Source organism: Alligator sinensis, unplaced genomic scaffold (assembly GCF_000455745.1).
Source record: "Alligator sinensis unplaced genomic scaffold, ASM45574v1 scaffold780_1, whole genome shotgun sequence".
Classification (NCBI taxonomy): domain Eukaryota; kingdom Metazoa; phylum Chordata; order Crocodylia; family Alligatoridae; genus Alligator; species Alligator sinensis.
Window position 1 is genome coordinate 720,115 of NW_005842144.1, and position 14,893 is coordinate 735,007.

Sequence of the window (14,893 nt, forward strand, 5' to 3'; positions counted from 1 at the left end):
AACAGCAGTTACTGCACAGTCATTTAGTACTTGCTTTAGCAAGTCATTTAGCAAGTACTAAATGACTGCAGAGCAACAACTGCATAGTCGGGCGCACATGTAGACACACCCAGGGTGCGTGATGTATTGGTCTAATGGCCAAACAGCTTTGGGAGCAGGAATCATACCCCAAGGTTCCCCCTCCTTCACGGCAGGGCCTTCCTCCCTGAGCCACAGTGCTAGCTGCCTTCTGACTTTAGATCTTTTTAGCTTGTTTGCTGCCCAGGGGGCCAACACAACTCCAGGGTGATAGAGACACCTACAACCATATCTGCCTGAAAGCTTGGTAATCAGGGTACCCTTCTGAGATATTCAACTCACCTGAAGCTGATCTAGACCTAGAATTCAGGTCTCCCCTGGGGTAAAAAAGGCTATTTATGTTGGAGAAAGAGGGATTATATATGCTGCAGTCCCTGAGGATGTCTAGTTTTTCAGCTCAGGAGTCCTACTAAATAAGTATGCTTTCTGTGGTGAAGGGGAAGTAGGATCTTGAAAGGATAGAAGTATCTAAGCAGAATTTACAATTCCCCATATGAATTAATGGAAGGCCTCATGCTTCCTGCATAAGTAAGGATACATCTTTGGAGGCATCTATGTGTTTCCCATAAATGCATGGAAGAGCTGTGTAGTTTCTTAGCGCAAAGTAGAATTCAACTTCAAGAGGCATACAAGCCATACATTAGCCCTTCATTGGAAAAACTGAAAATCCATTTGGTTTGGTAGTGACTTTTAGTTTTACTTTATGGCTACTCACAGGAGGCACCACAAGAAGGTAGTCACTATTACCCCCAAACTCCTGGAAAATATTGGGGATGCTGAACCAAAACTTTGGGCAACAATGGAATAGGCCAACCACTGGGAAATGTCAGACCTATTCCTACAGCATTTTATACCAACACCAAACAAGTCCCCCATTGATCACAATCTAGGAGTAAAATTAGACTTTAACTTGATCAGAGTAAAAACGCCTCTCCTCTTAAAAAATCTCAATTTGGGGCCTAATTTTTATATGCCTCTTTGTCTCACTGAAACCTCTCCTCAGATTTCTTGTGCAACAGGTTATTAAAATGGCTTGATATCATTTATACCTGTGTAAAAAGGGAGTCAGTGAAGTCAATGGTATTATTCTGGATTTTCACCATTATAAGGGAGATCAGAATCTGGCTCAGACATTGCAACCCAATTGGCTCAGACATTGCAACCTCAACTCAGGACATGCACCCAATTTTTTTTTAACCTTGATTGAAAGAAAAAGAGAAAGAAAGAAAGAGAAGTTAGCACCTACTGAGCCCATAGTTCTTCCGAATCTAAAATCTAATTGTTCCCTTTACTGCAGTTTCAACATACTATTTGGCTAATTTTTTTATTGCTTTTTAATCTTATGAATAAATTTCCATTTTTATAAAGCCTAATAGATGGTTGATCTAATTGGTGCTTATAAATTATATGGTTATATATAACTTGCTTATAGCATATAAGTCTAATAGACCAGTGATCTTTTTAGAGATTAGAAGTGCTGCTCAGTTCAATATTCTATGGATGATTAATTTTCAGTGGTTATCTGCTCTAGAGCTGTGAATTGAGCAATACATATTTGCCTTGTGGATGACCGGTCTTATTAAAGTGGTAGAAGTGATTCAATTAATTATCAATACCTCTTGAAAAAAGCATGGAAATTAAAAGTTTCAAATGAGTCAGGAATCCATTCTCCTGTTTTTTTAAGTAAAGACCAGAGCTACTGTTAAAAAGAAAAAGGATCTTACAAGAAATAATATTCACCATTTGCCAAGTATGCTGAAGCAATTCTATAAAGTTTATTTTGAATCCTCAGCTTTCATGCCATTTAGTATGTGTTTGCACTACTTTCTATACTTACGGTTCATAAATACAGGGAGAACAGAGAGTGAATCCATTTCTTTCTCCAAACCACCTTTCTCTGTTGATTTGCCAATAATCTTCCCCAAAAACAGAAGGATCACCTTTGTGTGTGTGTGCGTGTTTTGAAGTAATTTAGTTTCCTCAGCCTCTCTAAACTAAATCCCGCTTGAAATGATGCAATTAGCTGCATGGCAACGGAAGATGTGTACCTGCCCTTTCACCCATCAACCTGAAATGAGTGGCGTTTCCAGGAATATTGTTTCAGTGCCAGCAAGCCTGCATTTCTAATGCACAAATGTACTTTCCAGAAATCTTTTCCTGTTCAGATGGATGTAGCATGATTGGAAGTGGGCCAAGACAACAAAGTTAACACCCACTCCTCATGAATATTACCATGATGCCTTTGATTTCCAGAAGTATTCACATCAGAGCTTCTGTTTGACATCTCATTCAAAAGATGACACTTCCCTGCTGAATTTTTGTGAACATTTTCACAGAACCCTCAATGTAATTCAAATACACGAGGATTCTGGCAGCAGTTCAATAAATGTATGATTAAACAATCATAAAACCATTGCAATTTTAACACATGCAAACATATTGTGGCTCCCTTTAATGGATAGGTCAGGTATACAGGGGGAGAATGAGATCCATCGCGTTAGCATAGCTGACAACTTCCTCCTGGTGGGGAAAGCTTACAAGGAAGTTTTATCCTCTACTTCAGAGATCCACTGCTATTCTCATCTAGGTATGGACTTCCACATGCAATGACATCCCTGCAGAAGACATCTTTAGGGATTGAGTTTTGGGCCTCTGGATCTAAAAGAATTACCCAGCAGTGCTTGTAGTAAAAATATACCCTCCTTTGCCTCACTTTATCTGTGATTCTGGAGCATCCCGTGGGATAGGAGAACTCTTGGCTGTCCAGGATCTCATTTCTAAACATAGCCTCTTCTTTAGGTCATGGATACCTCCTATTTCTCTCTGACCCTTGCACTCAGGTTCCTCTTGCTCTTTCTACCTGTGTAGTAAGGCAATGACTCCTTCTTTATAATTTTCAGTCCACTTTTAAGGTGATCCGCTTTTTAGGTTGCTCAGTTGATCAAAGCCCTCCACTATGTGATATTTCTTAGTTACCTACAATGTCTGGGCAGAATGGTCCTTTTAAGCAGCAGCCAACTCTTTCTTCATGGATTAAATAAGCAATGAGCAAGGTTAACAACCCTTCATTGGTAGCCCTGTGCACCATCCCTTCAAATTGTGATGGAAATAAAAATACAGCTGAGAAGGTAGATGCATCTTCCAGTCCAAATAGAGTCTGTAGCCTGTGACACAAGTATGGTGTGTAATGGTAGTTAGAGTAATAGAAACTAACTTCTTCTAAAAGAGTTTATAACAAAAATAACATTAAAAAACAAACAAATACTGCAATTTCCAATGTTTTTCATTGGAAATTTCATTGAACCTATGTTGTTGTTGCAAAACATTTTGATTTTAATGAATCTTCAATGTTTATTGTAAAAAAAAGTCTACATTTTTGACCAGCTCTATTAGTTTTATATGAGAAAAATAAGCAAAAGAGTTGTATGCATCTCTTTATCACTTGAAACACTGGCCAGAATTTTCCTTTTGTGTGCACCTAAATGGGAGCTTTCCGGCTGAGAAAGTGGCATTTGGCCATTTATGCAGGGGTAGCAATTCAGCTTCCCTTCCATTATAAACTGAACATGTGGGGTGCGTCTACATGAGACATTTACTGCAAAATATACTAATTAGCTACCCAGTAAATGTTGAGCATCTACATATACACCCCTATTAGGCTGGAGTAAACTAATTAGCTCTGCAGCGAGACAGTACTTGAAAATACAAGTATTATCCTGCTGTGAAGTTTTTTTACTCCTCAGCAACACACATGTAAATACTGCCCAGCTGGCTGAGGCACAAGGGTGTTCCTGCACTGGAGCATGCTCATGCCCCAGCCAGCCCCTCCACAGTGCATTGATCCAGGGCGGAGCAGCCCCAGGCTGGCGGGCTGACCGCCTGGACCCCTGGACCCCCTGCCAGCTGGGGCTGTTCTGACCTGGCTCAATTTACTGCAGTCCCAGGTGTATGTTCAAATGGCACACCCAGGAGCAATAAACTATTGGACAGAAGTGCTGGAGTTTATTGCTTCACATTAATTGCACATGTGATGCACCTGTGGAATAAGTAAATATACTGGCCAGGCAGCTACAAAACAATGTATTAACATTCATTCTGGGTGCATACCTATGTCTAAGGCTTAAAAGAAGAGCTGAAGAAAGCCCATTACTAGTAGCTCTTACATATTGCAATGATCACCATGTTCAATAAACACCGGTATATGTGAATGATTGGAACTAGACAATGAACTTTATTGTGGAGCAGCAGGCAAGCCTCTACAGACCCTCTGTTTCTACCTGGCCTAAGTGAGGAACCAGCTCTCAATGCCTAACCTCTGTAGTTTTCTAAGGGACTGTCTCTAAATTATAACTTGGATCATTACAGATAACAGAGAGAAAAAGCCATCTGACATTTCGTCCCTATACCTGAGTGCTTATGGCACTTGTTGAGGAAGCAGGAGAGCTAATTTCTAAACCCTTTATACCCGGAGGTGACTTGACTGCATCCTGCACAGAACTGCACTGTTCTCCATTTGTTTTATCCAAAAGCTATTAAATGCAAGGTACAGCGCTGCTTCAGAAAGAGCACTGGAGAGGCATCTGGACAATCCTGGACCTGTGGTGCGGTGGTTACAGTACCGCCTTAGGAATCCAGGGAGATATAGGATCAACCCCTCTCTAGGCAAGGGTCTCCAGCTTCCTGGGTATGTGTGCCCATGCTTGCATATCCACACTGCAGGGGGGGGCCTGAATCACTACCCGTGCCACTTATGCAGCCAGAAAACTGCCATTTTTGCTGCATGGTGAAATAGTATTCAGCCCATACTGCCTTGTGCCCTCCATCCACAAAGCTTATAGCTAAGCTGTTCACAATTCAGTTGTTATTACATCAAGAAGTATATCAGCATTAAAGCCTAGATTTCCTGTTGGTACAGTTACTGCTTGTCATTACTGAAGAGCTGAGTAAATATTTCAGATTCCAAACATAGAGTCACATTTGGGCAGGCAGAGCTGCCTCTAACTCTGCCGGAGGACAGTATTTTTAAAATAAACAATACCCTTCTACAAAGAGATTTAGAAATTCACTCCAAAGGCAGCATCTTCATCTCTGCAAACAAAACATTACTGCTATCCATATGCCATCACACCTATAAAGAGCAACTTGGCAAATGAGGTGAAATGACACCGGTTTCTATAGCCAATGGCAGACGTGGATGATGCAGCTGGCATCACATCTGGCTGCCTTTGATTCCTCAGCTTGGCTGACCAGGTAACCTTTATAGCTGGATTGAACAAAGGCATCTTTCCACACCGGTCTGGAGAAAAGCTCATATTCATATCTCTGGAGCCATAAGAAAATGCCATCATCACACTTCTAGCACACCCTGGTGAATAAAGCCTATAACCACTCAGAATTAAAAATGAAATGCTCCTGACTCTCTTGTCTCGCATATGTGCATCTGTTATAGTGTAGTACCTGGTTAGTATTGCCTTGCATCACTTGGCACAGGCATAAATACCTACTCAAGGTGCAGGGCAATGGTGTTTCAACTGCAATAAACTGAAGTAGTCAATACAATCAAAATCCCATGCCTAATCTCCAGTGAATGGTGAATTAAAAAGGGAATAAGGGCCCCCACCCAAAATGAATGGTAAACTACTTCCATCACAAAGAAATGATTACAAGTTAAATCGGGGTTGTACAACTGGAGGCCTGCAGCCACAGAGAGAGAGCCCTCGAGGGGATGATCTGTGGCCCCCAGGCTTCTGGTCCATGTCCTGCTCCCCTGAGTCTTCAGGTTCCCCCTTCCTCTGGCTTTCACTGTTAGCCCGTGCCTTTGGGGTGGGGCAGCACGGTCCACAGGGCTGAGGGAGTCCATAGCTGCCTGGCTCAAGGGGACCTGGGAACCTTGCACAGTTCACCAGCATGGTACAGCAAAGGGAGGGCACGTACGTACTGCACAGTGCATGGGGGAAGAGAGAGCGGGGCACATGGCATCAGCACAGTGCAGCAGCAGGGGAGGATGCACCCTCTGCTCAGCCCACATGGCATGTGGCTCATGGGGCATATGGCCCATGCAGTGTGTGGCTGGGAGGTTGCAGCCCCAGCCACACAGAGAAACTAAACAGCTCAGTTCAATCCATGCATGAAAAGGCAGCAGGTATTCATGAAGGAAGTGGTGACTCACTTGAGAAAAACGCAGTCCAAATGCAGTCGCGGGAATGTGTATAAATCTAGTAGCTCAGTGAAAACATATATTGAGAGCGGCTGGTAATTACTCATTGGTACAAGAGATGCACATAGTCTTTCTGTGTTACAAAATGGAAATATGAAGTTGATTAACTTGATTTGGGAGAGGCCTAGGGTAGGTCAGAGAGCCTTGATAAAAGCAAAGGAACGTCCTGCCAAACACACATGTGCACACCACTCCTCCCAGCAGCAGCATGGTGAAGTGCTGTACCCACAGAGCAAAATATAATGGTGTAATCAGGTGTAGCACAGTCTCTGCCTGATGCTCTAATAGGAGTCCTAAAAAATTGAAGAGTGAGACTCCACAAACAGTACAAGTGGACTCTTAAGTTTAATCAGCTGAAAGCATAGTAGCACCATAAGTCTCTTTGCTCATTCATGCCAGGCAAACATGCATTTAGGAATCATACTGCACCTAGCTAAGAAGCTGTGGTTTTCAATATGTATCCTATTCGGATAACTCTGCTGCCTGGCAATTTTATGAATTAGGTGTGTACTCATCTCAGGTGATTCTCTTGTGCTAAAATATAGTAATGCCATATGCCCCACCTTAACAAATATAGCCAAGGCTGACATTTTATGGGTATTTCTTCTCTTCTTATAACAATTTATCTGTAACGAATTGGTGGGAGGAGGTTTTTTTATGCCCAGCTTTGAATGTGAACTCCTAAGGAGTAAGAGAAACAGTTCTCCTTTTGCCCCAGAAAGCAGGAGAGGTTTAAATTGCAACAAAACAGATGAAGGGCCTTGTCACATGTTCACCTGCAAACCATTAGACTGCAGCGACCTATTAAAGTTAGTACAAGTTAGGAGATAACCCTTGCCTGGAAAGGAACAACTTTGCAATGCCATGAGGCCACTTAACACAGGCGAAACCGCTTAAACATGCATCTGCTCATGTTTTAACTGTATTTAGTAAGTGTTAAGTTGAATGGGTGATACCACTCTAAGGGCCACGCCGCACACTGAATTTTGGATGTGTTAACTGCTCTGCAAATGTGAGAGTCGAAGTGTTCAAGCAGGAAAACACATGCTAAGTGCAATCGTATTGTAGCAAAGTTATGATTTTTCGTGCAAGAAGTATTTCCAGATCGTGTTAAGTAACATGTGTTTAGCTATCATCAGCGTGCTCCATCGAGATAATATGGCCAGTTTGTGTTCAAGGCCCTGATGCCGTGTAGGGGCTGGGACTGACAATCAGCAAATGGTTATGTTATAGATCATAGTAAACATCATGGTGCAACTGCTCAGAACATGTTATAACTTTAGTACCTCTACAATTCAACATGTGCAACAAGGTCCTGATGGCCAGGTACACATATTCATAGGCGATGCGTAGGGGAGGCACGGGGGTGATTGGTGCCCCCCCCAAAATTGGCCCTCGCCGGCCAGGGAGTGGGGAGCATCGGCTGGTGCCCCCCCGAGAAGTAGAGGCGGCACTTCTGGTTTGCCACCAGTACTTCCACCGGTGCAGGCGACTGGCCACTGGGGGACCCTGATCAGTGATCAGCTGGTGGGGGACTGCCCCCCCCAGGCAGCGCTTGGCTGCAAGTGCCAGCAGCACTTCCAGTTTGCTGCTGGCACTTCTGCTGTTGGCAGCAATCAGCCACTGGGGCACCCCCACACGCCCATCAGCGATTGACAGCTGGTGCCGCCCCAGAGCCAGAAGGCACCAGTCACCCATGCAAATATTACACTTTTGCCAGTATAAGTAATTGGAAACCAGTCTATATCCATAACAGAACAGAAGTTCAGCACACAGATTGATTTAAAATGATGTAACCCAGTGTAATATCTGTGTGTCACCCCCCCCCAACTCAAAGGGGAATGTTTGTTCTGTTCACTACTGATCTAAAGTATGCCACTTACTTAGAAAAGTGTGAAAATTTGATCAATTCTGCCTCAGGCTTTCTGAATGTCTGTACCTAGCCTATAAGTTTAAACCTTAGGAGAAATGTCTTAACTGTAAGACCAGGAGGACGATGGAACAAGCTGCCAGGGGAAGTTGTGACATTTTCTTCATTGGAGGCTTTCAAGAAGTGGCTGGATTAACATCTGCCTTAGGAGATTTAGGAACAGCACACGCTGCATCTTATACCATGATGTTGACCCTTGAGATCCTTTCCAACCCTTTAATTTCATAGATTTCATAGACATTAGGGGTGGAAGGGACCTTGAAGATCATCAAGTCTAGCCCCCTGCCAGTCCAGCCCCCTGATGGAGGCAAGTAATTTACAGCCTAATTCTAGGAGGAAACAGCACTTCATTGAGTATATCTACCCAGTAGTGTAAGACAGATTCCAAACCTTGTTTTAAATGAGCTTGCTCATATACCATGAGCAGTCAAGCCGTGGCAGCACACAGCTTCATGTACTGAGAAGCAGTGTAAATTAGCTCACTTGTAGTTCCACGCTGCTGCAGATTGAATACTCACTGTTTATTCATTTCACATTAAGAAGTCATTAAGTAAACTGTGAACAACTTTGGAAAGAGGGGCCAGAACCCAGAGCTTCCTCCCTCCTAGGCTAGTGCCAGTGTCACTGAGCTAGGAAGCTAGTCTCTATACCATACGCCCTCCTGACCCCATGGCTTTCATTTCTTTCCATGCAGTGCTTCTCCCAGTATCATAACAAAGGTAGGAGCTGACCAGGGCACCAGTTTTAGGCACCAACCCTGGTGGGGCACAAAAATAACAGCATCTGGACTGCCAGCCTAGCCACTGGTACACTGTCGGCACTGTTGCTACTGACATTACCCATGTATCGCTGCCACCCAGAGTGCTCAGATGCCCAGTTACACCTGTCATTTCAACATCAATAGGAGGGATGTAGGGTACCTGTAGCCCTACCTAGCCCAAACATGGGGGGCTGGGGGGTTTTCTTGGCTTGAATAGGAATGAATTATCTCTCCTCAGGCTGAGAATGCAGAATTTTTACTTTATGGGTAAGTTCCTTACCCACTTGACTATTGCACAAGCGGTGGGCATGTCCTTGGAAGATTAGGATTCTGAGATGATGGAGCAAGTAATATACAGCCTTGAAACAGACACCAGGGAGATGGCAGGGCAAGTTCACACATAACTAGCACAAGCTGCCTGAAGGCAACTCTATGCTTATTGTGTTTACGTGCTTCAGAGCTATAAAAGGCTGTCCACTGATGGAATAGGAGAGCTAAGTGCCTCCTCAAAAGGAACAGAATTGACTTCCAGAGGAGAGAAGTACAGCTTTTTGGTCAAGCAGTCAAATGTAAATAGGTGTCTGGTAGACAGAATAGGAATTGGACCTGAGTGTGTTAGCTACATAAACTCAGCAAAACTAGGAGAGATCCTATAATGAAACTTTAGCCCCATTTTTCCCCACAGTGCGTGGGGGTTTTCATCTATCTGGAACATAATTCAGCCTGATCACGGTGGGTGGGGGATGTAAATATCAGTGTTAGATGTAATGCCATCTTTTGATTGGATAAAAATAGGCTTTAACAAGTGAGAATTTTTCAGTTGTCTGCCTCCACGATACTGAGATCTGACATAAAGTGCACTGTTGAAATCATACGCGAACTGAATGCATTGTGAATGCTTGCAGCTGAGTTGAAGGAAAAATTATTATTCACCTGTGATTATACAATCTGATAATTTATGAAGCTCTCTTCCTCGCAGCTAGCTCATCAAAAGTGGATAAGATGTTAGGGGTTTTGGGGTTTTTTTTTTCCCCAACCACTTACTTCTCTCATTTAGAACATTAGCTCAAAAGGAAAAGGGCCATGCTTTGGAAAGTCATGGGCATAACACAAAATTGCCAGGTGTTTGTGATTAAAACATTCAGAATATATGTAAGGGTTGTTATAAAGGGATTGGTGATAGATTAGCACAGAAGACAAAATCCTGGCCTGTGTTGGCAATACCCTGATACAGGCCTGGTGAAAACGGGGATCCAATGAATGAGCAATGTGGGAGAAGTCCAGCTTGTGTGAAGTTGTGTGGTTAACTCCGTGCCTACCTTTCCCAACCTACTCATCTAGGGCAAATGTCAGACACAGTGCAACCCAACAGTCCTCTAATAAACCAGTAAAAAGTGAAAAAAAAAAAACACAACAGCCTTTGGGCTGCTTTGACTTGCGTAGAGCCCATTTCCAGTCAGTTTCAGAAGCCAAGAATGGGACAGACAGTTGTCTTGGCATGGTCACTTTTGTCTTCCTGCCTCGTCTGCACTGAGCTCCACCATGATCTAGCAAACAATTTAGCTCATCGTTCAAGGGACTTGATCAAGGTCATAAAGTGACCTCTGTTAGATGTCTAGGTGTGGATGAAGCTCAAAGGCTGCAATTCTTGTGTAATTTGCTTCATTTAGCATACTATATAAGGATATGCACATTTTCTTTGATTTACAGGCTTCATTAAAAGGAGAACTGGGGAAATAATAATAATTCTTGGTATTTTCATTGATTTTTACTCAGTAATCCACAGAGGCTTTGTTGCGGACAGCCTGATGTAGCATCCCAATTTTCATTTATAAACTTGATTCGTCCCCCCAACTGAGTAAAGGCTCCTTCACTGCCAGTAATGTCTATCATGTAAATCATGTTTAGAGCCTTTTCAAAGTGCATTTTATTTACTCCATAGACCATAATGACTTGTTTGTAAATTCACTGTCTAGTCTGCACTCTCAGATTTTGGCATTTTCTGAAATGCTGATTGTTGACCCAACCAAATGTTGCAACGGTTCCTGCGGAGCTGTTTCAGACTGCTGCACCAGGAGTGCATAAGGTCTATGGAAAAGACTGATTCATTGACTGTCACGCACTCTCAGGAAATTAATTGTTCCTGGTAAATATTCATAGGAGATCTTTTGTTAATATACTGTACTTTTCAGTAAATCGTGCTCAAACAAAAATAAGGCAATTGCTTTCAATTTTCTTTTCCCACTGGCTAATTGCCCCAAAACAGACCATTTGCAGAAAGTAAATAAATAAATAAATAAAGCTGCATTTCCAATGCATGAAACCACTTCCTAAAATGTTTCTGTTCATAGTTAAAAAAAAACAAACATCCTTCTTTTACTTTTATTTTTTAATCAGCTGGATTATGCCTTTTTGCACAGTTCCAAGCGAGGGGTAGCAAGATACACACTCTCTCAAAAGTAGCCCCTAGAAGCCAGGTCCTATTTCACCTTTATCAGTGAAAATATTACTTGTATCACCACATAATTGCAATTTGAGGCACTTAAACTTGTTTGTGATTCAGCATAGCCATACCTGTGCTTCCCTATTTTGCATGCTCAGCTGGCTATACTCTGGCTGCTCAAGAGAAATAAAAATCTTCTAGACATGCACCTAAATCCAGGTAAGTCTTGAAACTAGTTAGCATCAGATTCTGAGCTAGGGTGGTCTTTTGCCTTTTGGCCCAATGACTTGGTTCTTCAGAAATTTGCTTACATCCAATCCCCTCCCCCCAAGGGGGTCTGACCCTTCATTGAACCCCCATAGGTTAGCCATTGCCTAGATTACTGAAGCTAGTTGCCTAGGCAGCCAGGAGAAGAAGCAGCTACATGGGGCTAAGACAAGAGAAGCAAACCAGAGAAAGGGTGGCATGGTGAGATGGCACAATGCCCCCAGAAGGGAAGGCCTCTTAGTTTTAGTTCATGTGGCTAAAACTGTAACAATAGATGTTATCCAGTGCATATTAAATGCAATGTGCCATCAGCCAGCATTAAGACCACTTACAGATAATGTTATGAACTAGTGGTTAGGGCACATTGTGTAGACGCAGGAAATGCTGTCTTAAACCCCTCCTGGGTGAGGGGGGAGACCTAGAACCTGGGTCTTCTGCACCCTAGGTAAGTACCTGAACCACTGAACTACTGGCCTAAAAGATGAGAAGTACCACTTCTTCCATTTTCCTCCATGTAGCTATGTGTGCAGGCAAATCCTATGAAGCCATGGGGGCAAATAGAATACAAACTATGCTTATGTGCCAAAAAATCATAATACCTGGCTATGCAAGTACAGTTTTGGTGCATGAAAGTGAAATAAGATTGAACCCCAGGATATTTCATGACTCAGGGCCTCTGTACACATGCAGGTAAATGTGGAATGGGATCTAAGGGCATGTGTAGAGGAAACAGGGCCTCTAAATTGAAGTGATGGGTTTAAAAAAACCCACCGCTTCAATTTAGGGCTGATTAAACCTCCGTGTTGTGCACACACTCCACTGACTTACCTGCCTCTTTGGCAGGGAGAGGACAATGAGCTGTCGGTGGGCAGAGCAGTCCCTGGGATGCAGGGGGGGGCTGGTGCTTCCTTCTGCAGCAGCAGTGGCCCCCACCTCCAGGTGGCACCCACCCACAGGCACCTGGCTTGGGTGATCCCAGGGGCCACCACAGCCACGGAGGGAAGCACTGGGCCCTGTGCAGCTCAGGAAGGCAGACAGGCTCCAGGGAGGGGGGAAAAAAAGACCAGACTCACCTCTTTTCTTGAGCGGAGCGTGCTTTTCCAGCCTGCTGCCAGGCTGCCTGCAGGGCTTCCTGTGGAGGCCCCCGAGCTCCACAGAGCCTGGTGCTTCTCACGGCTGTAGGGGCAGCAAACTAAACTCCTCAAAGGAGTTGCTGCACCCCAAGTTATTTAAGGCTCATTATGCCGCTGAATTTCCTACAGCGGCTGGAATTAATGTGCAATATGTCGCCGATGCATGCAAACACCGACACCATTAAAGCGGTGCAAAAGCATTTAGCCCGCTTTAAAGTGTTATGCACACATGCCTCTCATTTCATTTACACACAGCCTAAGGCACAGTTCACACAACTGTACTGCCTGCCATGCCACATGTTGGTGGCTTGGAGCCAGCATCAGCTGGAAGCTCCCAAGCTTGGGGGTGCACATGGGAGCTCTGATGAATTGCCGTTGGGGCACAGGCTGCACGTGTACATTAAAGGTGAATAGAAACCAACTATAACATTCTTATACATTTTACACCAATAACGCTATAACTGGTTGGACTTTTTTAAGGTACCATAGTTAATTTGCATGTGTAGCCAGTCTAAATTATACAATTAACCAGGTAATTGTATAATACACCTAACATGTAGAGAAGGCCTCACAGATAGCCCCATGAGTCAGAATTCTTCTTTACTTCTTCCTTGCTCTTATAGAGGGTAGATATTTGCTGTAGGCCTATATCATCAGCAAATTATTGTATAATCTGGTGCCAGCTTGGCCGCACTGGCCAGTACATTGAAAGAACAGTTCAGCAACACTCCTGCCAGGCATTGCAGGTAAGTCTTACACTGCCTACATTGCAGGCAGAGATTAAACAGACTTAACAGTACCCAAAGACTATGCAGTCAATACTGGGAGAAAGGGATGTGCTGCGTGGGACGGGGACTGGAAAGATGCATTTTAAAGGTCTTACCAGAGAACCATAGATCAGGAAGTACCAGCGCCACCATTAATTTCCAGTATGGCACGGACATGTAAATCTTTCAGCTTCTTTTGTCATCTTTGAAATGCAAATATGGGCACTTCATTTGCTGTTATACATGGGTGTGGTGATTAATCAGTTAATATTTGTACGGTGATTTGAAAATGAAAAATTACATACAAGTGCAATGTATTGTTTTAGGAAAGCTTTTAGTGCACAGAGGACAAAACTATCTAGTCAGTAAATATAACAAAGCAGTAGACTATAAATGAATGGGCTTGGACAGTGAGGAGTGTGAGGTCACTGGTGGCTGTAAAGGAACTGGAGTATGCAGGGAATTAACAAGTGGAGCATCACAATAAAAATATAGGGTCCATTTATTTTCTTTCTATACTGTACGCATTGTAGGTTTCAGCATCTACGGAAAATGATGTGGCAGTAATATGCTGAAGTGTGATTGCACTAAATTATGAATCACGGCACTAAACAATGGGAAGGAAAATAACATCTGGAAGTTTATTTTGTATAAATTCTGAACACATACAGGTACAGTACTGGCACAATAGAAAACCATTTCACTATATAGAAAACACAGTGAGACAAAGGATAAAGAATATGTAAACCTTCTGACCTTAATGGCCATTGAACAGAAGTAATATCAGGAATCTGGGTTTTCCATTTCCCATGAAAAAAAACAGAAAACCATGGATTTTCCCCTTTGCCAGAGGAAAATGCAGATTTCTCATGTTACCAGAGAAAGCCATGGATTTTGCAATTTTGCAAAGAGCTCTCTGCAGGCTGGCAGAGTTGCAGCCTGCAAGGGGCTGGCAGGGAGTGGGAGGAAGGCAGTCAGGGAGGGGGCACCACGTGCTTGTATATGCACATGGCCACCAGCCAGCCTAGAGAGCAGCTCCCACAGTAAGTGGAGTGGGGGGAGAGAGAATGAGACCCCCATAGGGAGGGAGGGAGTTGGGCAGGGCTGGGACTGCTACCCAGGCAGGGGGTGCATGGGGTTTGAAGCCCAAGCCACAATGAGTGGCTGCAAGGCCCTGGCGGGAAGTGGGATGGGGCAATAGGCGGCTCCTCCAGGGCGGGGGGCAGTGCTGGCTCCCCGCTATTCTGCACACTCCCAGGAAGGAGGGGGGACCTGTGTCCCCCAGACCAGTGTGCGGG